Source organism: Rhodnius prolixus, unplaced genomic scaffold, assembly GCF_049639745.1.
Source record: "Rhodnius prolixus isolate KJV_2025 unplaced genomic scaffold, Rpr scaffold_6, whole genome shotgun sequence".
Lineage (NCBI taxonomy): Eukaryota > Metazoa > Arthropoda > Insecta > Hemiptera > Reduviidae > Rhodnius > Rhodnius prolixus.
The window spans coordinates 13,593,232-13,600,902 of record NW_027411634.1 but is presented as its reverse complement, the minus strand read 5'-3'; the positions used below and the strand labels follow the sequence as shown (position 1 = coordinate 13,600,902).

The 7,671-nt window shown below is 31.5% G+C and overlaps 1 protein-coding gene across 1 annotated transcript in view; it reads left to right on the top strand.

The window, feature by feature from the left end:
• Window positions 1-3,291: 3,291 nt before the first annotated feature.
• The window catches only part of Grd (gamma-aminobutyric acid type A receptor subunit Grd), a 198,760-nt gene continuing 194,380 nt past the window's right edge, over window positions 3,292-7,671 (top strand). The window contains exon 1 of the mRNA XM_074141930.1: window positions 3,292-3,399. The gene's annotated coding sequence lies outside the window, so the exon portion shown is untranslated. The remainder of the gene's footprint in view (window positions 3,400-7,671) is intronic.

Sequence of the window (7,671 nt, the reverse complement as noted above, 5' to 3'; positions counted from 1 at the left end):
TAGTAATATTGAACATATATAATAAAATCGTATCTTTTAATAATTAATTCAATACCCGTAATGATTATTTATTAATAAAGAACACAATTTTATAATTTTGTAGCTAAAAATTAATATTTGAAAAACCGAGACGAGACCGAGATTTCTCGACGAGATATATATCATGTCTCGATCTCGGTCTCGGTTGCTCACGTCTCGTCTCGGTCTCGTTTCTCGTGCAGCACTATTTGTTACTAATGCGTTTTATTGCTACTTTATTTTTTACTTCCGTTTTATTAAATTCTAATTGTTAAAAACTAATATGGTTACTTTTCTTTTTGTCCCTTCTCCAAAAATTGACATTTGAGTAAATTAGTAGTGAAAAGTCGGTTACCAAAATCCCAGTTTTCTGCATTTACACCTCTCTGTTCGGGGTAGGGTTTTATTGAAAACCAAAAAAAATCCATGTGGTCTTGAAGCTCAGTAAATGCGCAACTTTTTCTGAAATTATGTGATTCCTTGATTCATTAATCATTGAAAAAAATGCAGTTGAAAATTTTAACAAAAATCATCGAGAACGAATTTTTTAGACATTAAAGTAAACATTTCATTGTTATAAGAAACGTTTTGAGACTCGGTATTAAGCAAATTTATAGGAAATTTAATGCTCTTTCCTTTGGAATAATCAGATTTGTTGTAGGATAAAGGATAGAAAAGTTATGGACGTTTATATGGTGGAAAACGCGAATATCGACGGAAAAGTTAAAAATGCAAATATCTTGGGACACAATTGAGAATCGGGCCAAAGGGAAGAGAATATTTTTTGTTGCATTTGAGCTGCTGAATCACCTCCCGACGTTTCGACCACTCCTCCGTATACACCCTGTATAGTACAAAATTAAAATTATAGCAGCAACTAAAAACAATTCCCATAATCAAAAATTAAATTAACCTTCCTGTTAACAACAGACGTAAATAAAATAATAAGAAATAATAATTGCACTTAAAAAAAACAAAAATTATATATCTTTAGAAGAGATTTTTATTTAGATTTGATCAAATAATCTGTTTAATTAATACTGTAGTTAATCATTTAAATACAAAATTCTTAAATTTTAATGAATTAATTGTAAATAAAAACAAATAATACCAGTCTTACAGTTTATGAGTGATTTCATAGTAGTAATAAATAGTAATGAGGAATTTACATTTACTAACTTAAGCACAAAATGTGTTCTTTGTGATGCAAAAAGTGACATTTAACATAAAAATGAAAACAATCAATTAGTTCATCATCCCTTCAATACACACATTCTTCAGAATGCTTTAAAATTTCCAAATGGAATAAAGTTAAATTTTGCAAATCGTTAACAAAAATGTGGTTTTGTTTTGTTTTTTCCCAACAGCATAAATTAAAAACTTCATTATAAGAAGTGTAAACTTTGTATTCTCATTTTAAAGTACAAAACTTTTATCTTGAATTTGTATGATTTATTAAAGAGGAGATTACGGACAAAATCTGTCTTTCAAAAATCCATTGTGTTTGTTTTTTGGTTTAGGTTAATGTATGGAGTGTTTCCATTTTCGCTGAATATTATTATAAAAATACTAATAACGAATTAAATTGTTGAGCGGCTCAAGGTGAATGGTACGAGGGTCGTTTGAAACGTCCGTGCAAAGTCAGAGAGATAGCACTACTGGCGCGTATCGAGGTTATGTTTAGTTAGTAGCATCTCTTGGAAGAACACACACCAAGTTTCAGCCAGATCGGTCGATTTCTTTGTGTTTGGCATTCGTTTGAATCGAGGAAGTCGAGTGATTTTCAAAAAATGGACGAAAAAGAATTTCGTGTGTTGATTAAACACTACTTTATGAAAGGCAAAACGCCTCAGGAGACTAAAGAGAAGCTTGGTAAACATTATGGTGACTCTGCACCTTCGATTAGAACAGTTAATAAGTGGTTTCAAAATTTTCGGAGTGGCCATATGGGCACAAGTGACGCTGAACGTTCTGGACGCCCTGTTGAGGTTACTACTCCAGAAATCATTGATAAAATCCATGATATGGTGATGGATGATTGCTAGTGCTGTGGGCATCTCGAATGAACGGGTACATAATATTTTGCATCAACATTTGGACATGACAAAGCTATCCGCAAGATGGGTGCCGCGATTGCTCACGCTTGACCAAAAACGAAATCGTGTGAAGTGTTGCAGGGACGGTTTGCAGCTGTTCCAGAAGAATCCGCAGGACTTTAAGCGTCGTTTCGTCACTGTGGTTGAAACATGGATACATCACTACACTCCTGAGACCAAAGAACAATCTAAACAATGGGTTACCAAGGGGGAATCTGCGCCAAAAAAGGCGAAGACCGTTCCTTCGGCCGGAAAGATTATGGCGACTGTCTTTTGGGATTCGCAAGGAATAATCCTCATCGACTATTTGGAAAAGGGTAAAACTATTACAGGTGCATATTATTCATCGTTATTGGACCGTTTGAAAACCGAGCTGCAAGAAAAACGCCCACGATTGGCCCACAAAAAAATCCTTTTCCATCACGACAACGCACCAGCTCACACCTCAGCAGTTGTGGTCGCAAAATTAATGGAAATAGAGTTCCAACTCGTTTCACATCCCCCCTATTCTCCAGACTTGGCTCCCTCGGATTACTATTTGTTCCCCAATATGAAGAAATGGCTGGCGGGAAAAAGATTTTATTCAAACGAGGAGGTGATTGCAGAAACGAATGGCTATTTTTCAGACTTGGACAAATCCTATTATTCGGAAGGGATCAACAATCTAGAGCAGCGTTGGACGAAGTGTATAAGCCTAAAAGGAGACTATGTTGAAAATAAAAAAGGTTTACCCCAAAAAATTAAGTAGTTTTTATTTTTGCAAGGGGTTTTCAAACGACCCTCGTAAAAAAGCAATGAATTTAAATACAAATAACTTCGTTGGATTTATTAATTACAAATAAATTTTAATATAAAAACTTAGTAAAGGAGGTAAAACTATACTTGAGTCAACAATTCTAACGGAAATGGTGATGAGTGAGGGGGGGGCGAAAGAAATCTCGTAAGAGGATAGTGGGTGATGAAATAGAGGAGGCATTGGAAGGCGGCTAAAGAGAGCCGAACAGTAGACTGCCAGTCTCTCTGCGATAGTCGAGCAAGTAACATGCTGGAGGTTACAGCTGCGGCTTATCTGTAAACACGATACACGTAACTTTTATCGTTCAATCATTTGTACCAACCTAAAACAAAAGACAAAAAAAAATCATCATATAGTTGTGATTTTCTTTTTTTATTTTTTTAATTCAAATATTTATTTTTATTATTTTTTTTTTCAAATATCGAAAGTAAATTGGATCGATAAGCCCCTTAAACTCATCCTCCAACACGGGCACTTTTTGGCAGAAAGGTAACAAAGGCTGAAAAAACTGTATTAGTCGTGTAACTATCTAGAATGGCATGAATATTTTGTAAGTGTATTTATATGGAAACACACATTAATATATATATAATTTGTAGAAAATTAAAACAAAAACCATTATGCACATGTAAATATTCTTAAAAAAAAGAGAGTAACAAACAAGCCTTGTGGCCAAATTAACAATAACAATAATTACAAAATATAGATTAATTTTTTTTTTTTTATAGCGACCTACCAAAATTATTATTAACTTGCATGCTTTGCATTCGCTTATGTAGAAACAATATCGCTCACGCAAGCTATGTAAATAATATTTATTAAATGGTATTGTTAAAAACAGTTTACGTAAAATGAGAAAAAAGAAAAAAAAGTATTTTAATTTTAAACAAACTAAATGACATCAAAATGAATCAATTGATTGATTTACTTCAAAAAGCATACATCAATAGATTACATCTTCTGACTACCCACAACAATTGCTGTCTATTATCTGTTAGCAGTATTTAAATCTGTTATTTCTGTAATTCGCAATTACATAAAGTTGGAAGACTTCTTGAAAATGGGGGGGCTCATTGGGCGGGTCCGATTAATTAGATGAGGCCGAGAATATGGAAATTAATTATAAATATTTTGACAATAAATAAGGGGTGATTAATTCAGGCACATAATCAGTGTGATTAAGTGGGCAATGTATTTATTTAATTAACAAAAAAGAGTACAAAAAAAAACAAAATGGAAGAAGAATAATGTAATTATTATTGCTTGGAATGATTTTATAAAGCGATTAGCATCTACATCGTTAGGTCTCCAGTTTGGGTTCTTTAATCTGCAGTAGGCAGTCTAATCCACAGTTCGACTACATTTCTCAAAAACCTTCATTTCATTTCAAATCAAAAGAGTATTCTAACTCTCTCTTTCAACCTCAAATTTGAATCTGGTTGCTTCATTCGAAGAATTAGACCTCTGTAATTCTAACCTTACAGTTCCAAAGATTAAAGATTCCTTTAATTCGAATCAGAATACGAACCCCTTATTATGCACATTCAGTAAAATGTGATGTTTCCAATTATTGTAGCCCTAAAAAAAATCCGAATTTAAATTATTATAAAATTAATGGCCAGTAGAGCTAGAAAATATTTTAATTAAATATTTAAATTAAACACATGGATAATTTATTTTAACTGAAGATTCTTTTAAGTCTTTCGGATAAGCTCAAAAGATAAAACCAAATTTTTTTTTATTTACTTGTTACAAAATTCTATTAAATTTTTTAAATTTAAAAAAATGTTTTGAGAATTATTTATTTAAAGTAAAGTAATCGCCTATTTTTTCAGGCGGGGCTTAACGTCCAACTACCATTTACTAGGGGTGTCGTAGACGAAGGCGACTAGCAATAGTTATTTATTTAACAAGTGTGGAAAGTAGTACTTTTGTGAGGAAGATACTTTACACTCGAGTTAAATATTATATTTTTTCTGCAACCATTTATTAACTAATAAAATTAAAAATTTCATTTTTACAGTCTACAAAAAGTAATTTATTTATTATAAACATTTATTGTTATATTACAATTATTTACATTACTTACGTATTCACATTACTTATTACATTTTCTGCTGTTTCTTTTATTGATGGAGGAGTGTTTTCTAAACAGGCATCACTAGAATCCATTTTAAATTTCTATAAGGTAACACTATAACCTTTTTAACTGTTATAATTAAAAAGATCTAATTATTTATTAAAGTATTATTTTTATTTCTATATTCCTTTCAATTTTTATTTTATTTTTTAATATTCGTTTTTTAATTATTTAAATAAAATAAATTTAAATAAGCTTATTAGAGTTTTACAGAAAATATTTATGTTAATAACAAAACTTCTTATATCAAGGAAGCACAATAAAGTTTTTCCACTCACTTGTGCGGAAAGTGACACTAATGGGAATTTTTCCCCACTAGTCAGGTAAAGTTGGGCATTACGCAGCTGATTTTAATTGAGTAATGAGAACATTCCTACATGGTTGCAGAAAAACGTACTTTACTATAGCTCATTTAACCATTAAATAAAATCTAAGGCCTAAAGACCGGGAATCGAACCCAGTACCACAATGCGTATTAACTTTGCAGGTCTCGCCTCTTAACCCGCTCGGCTACCGTGCCTCCTAGATTATTTATTTATTTTTTTTGGCATAAAAGTTGAATGTTACTAAAACGGCATAAATTAATTTTGTTCTACTTTTACTGAAATTTAGATTCAAATTAAGTCTAAAGGCTGGCTAATATTTATATTTATTTTATTTATTTATATTTATTATTTATTGATATTTATCGCTTTTCACCGTGGCCACTTGAAAGAAAATCAAAACGATTTGTTTTTTTGTATTTATTCATGTATCAATTACATAATAGCATCATACATGAACGCTAACTAATAGTAAAAGATTTCGAGGCCAACAAAAAAACGGGTTTAAAACCCCTTCCTTCCTCAAAACGAGGATTTCCCAAACGTTAATGGATCACAACCTACATTCAAAACATGGAAATCATTCTTAACTCGAATTAGCGAAGCAATAAAGAGAAAAAAACCGCAAAGAAACCTCCGCACTAGAATCCCAGTATACGGCTAACCACTTAGAGCTAATCTCTTCCCTGATTACAGTGTTTTTTGCTGGACAATTTTAATTTTCTTATTTCAGGTTTCCTTATTTATGACACTCTTTTTTTTATCCTCAAATTTGAAATTAAATTTTTTTAGAACTTAAATTTTAAATCTACTTTAGTCAATTCCGAATCACTGACAACTATCAATTTTAATTGGTATTGTTTTTAACTACTGCATATTATTCATTTGTTTCCAAACAAACCCAACGTTATTTTGCTAACATAAACTTTTATCAGATTTTGAAACTAGAAATTAACATCGTACTTTTTGCGCAAAGTTTCAACTTTTTTATTGCATACTAGATAATTAAAACTGAAAGTAAATTACATTTTTTTAATTTTGTTTTTAACGTTTAGAAAATAGAGAAAAATTCCAGTAAGTTCTTCTACGAATTGTTTTAAACTGTTATCCTGTTTATTGTTTCAAAGTGGTATCAAGTTTGTTTTCAAAATAGTATTTTCCAATAAAGCATTGAAACAAAAGTTTGACTTACATGTGGAAAAAAGTAAAACTAACACTAAAACAAACAAATCTTTTTAAGAAATACGAGATTTATGTTTTGATGTACTGAAACTGAACACTGCTAGTCGAAATTCTTCTTAACTTAACAAGTTTGGCTTAAATACAAATTACTCGTATTTAGAAATAAAACTAATAATTTGGATAATCTTCTACTAGATATTGGTTACAGTTTTAACTGATTAAAAAAAAATACAATCAAATTCTTCTACAAGGAATTTGTTGAATTCTTCTGCTTGTTTGACTGAATTGTTGTTCAATGCTTAGATTGCATTGTTGCACAATCCCTCAATGGAATTAAATGACATAATTGTTCATTATTTTTGTTTTAAATATTCAACCGGATAAACTATATTCGTAGGTAATATTTACGGTCTAATATTGTACTTTAGAATATAGAAATTCAGAGTTAAAAATGTAGGAGTAATCAATTTGTTTACATATTAAAATAAGTCATTGGGTCATCTTATAGAGTCAAGTATGTTCAATATTTTATGAAATTAAATCTTAAGGCGTTGTCTAAAAATGTTCCAATCTCCTGAAACCCAAATACAAAATACATCAATGTATGTTTTCTGAAAGGTGGCCATAGACAGCAGAAAAGTACCCTAAAATAGGACGTATCAGAACTTTGTAAAAAAGTACCATCACCAGTGAATCATTCTTTTATTTCTTCTTTTGGCTTTTCTCTGAATGGAGACAACAATTTTGTTTTCTTAATTAATAGACCGTGAGTTATGTAAGGGATTAGCTATGAGGTTAGCATACTGGACTCCCACGCGGAGGACCCGGGTTCGAATCCAGCTGCTGACCCTTAGATTTTCTCTTCCTAGGAGCTTCTTACAGCTCACTGTCCGGTGATGGACAGTATTGTCTGTAACGAGAGAACACCCTTCGGAGGCCGGCAGTGCACTGAAAAAAAGCTCCGGGCGCCAATAACCTTAGATGTTGACGCGCCTTAAATCATTAAAAAAAAAAAAATCAGACCGTGAGCAGTTATACGAGGGTCGTTTGAAAAGTCCGTGCAAAAATAAAAACTACTTAATTTTTTGGGGTAAACCTTTTTTATTTTTCAACATA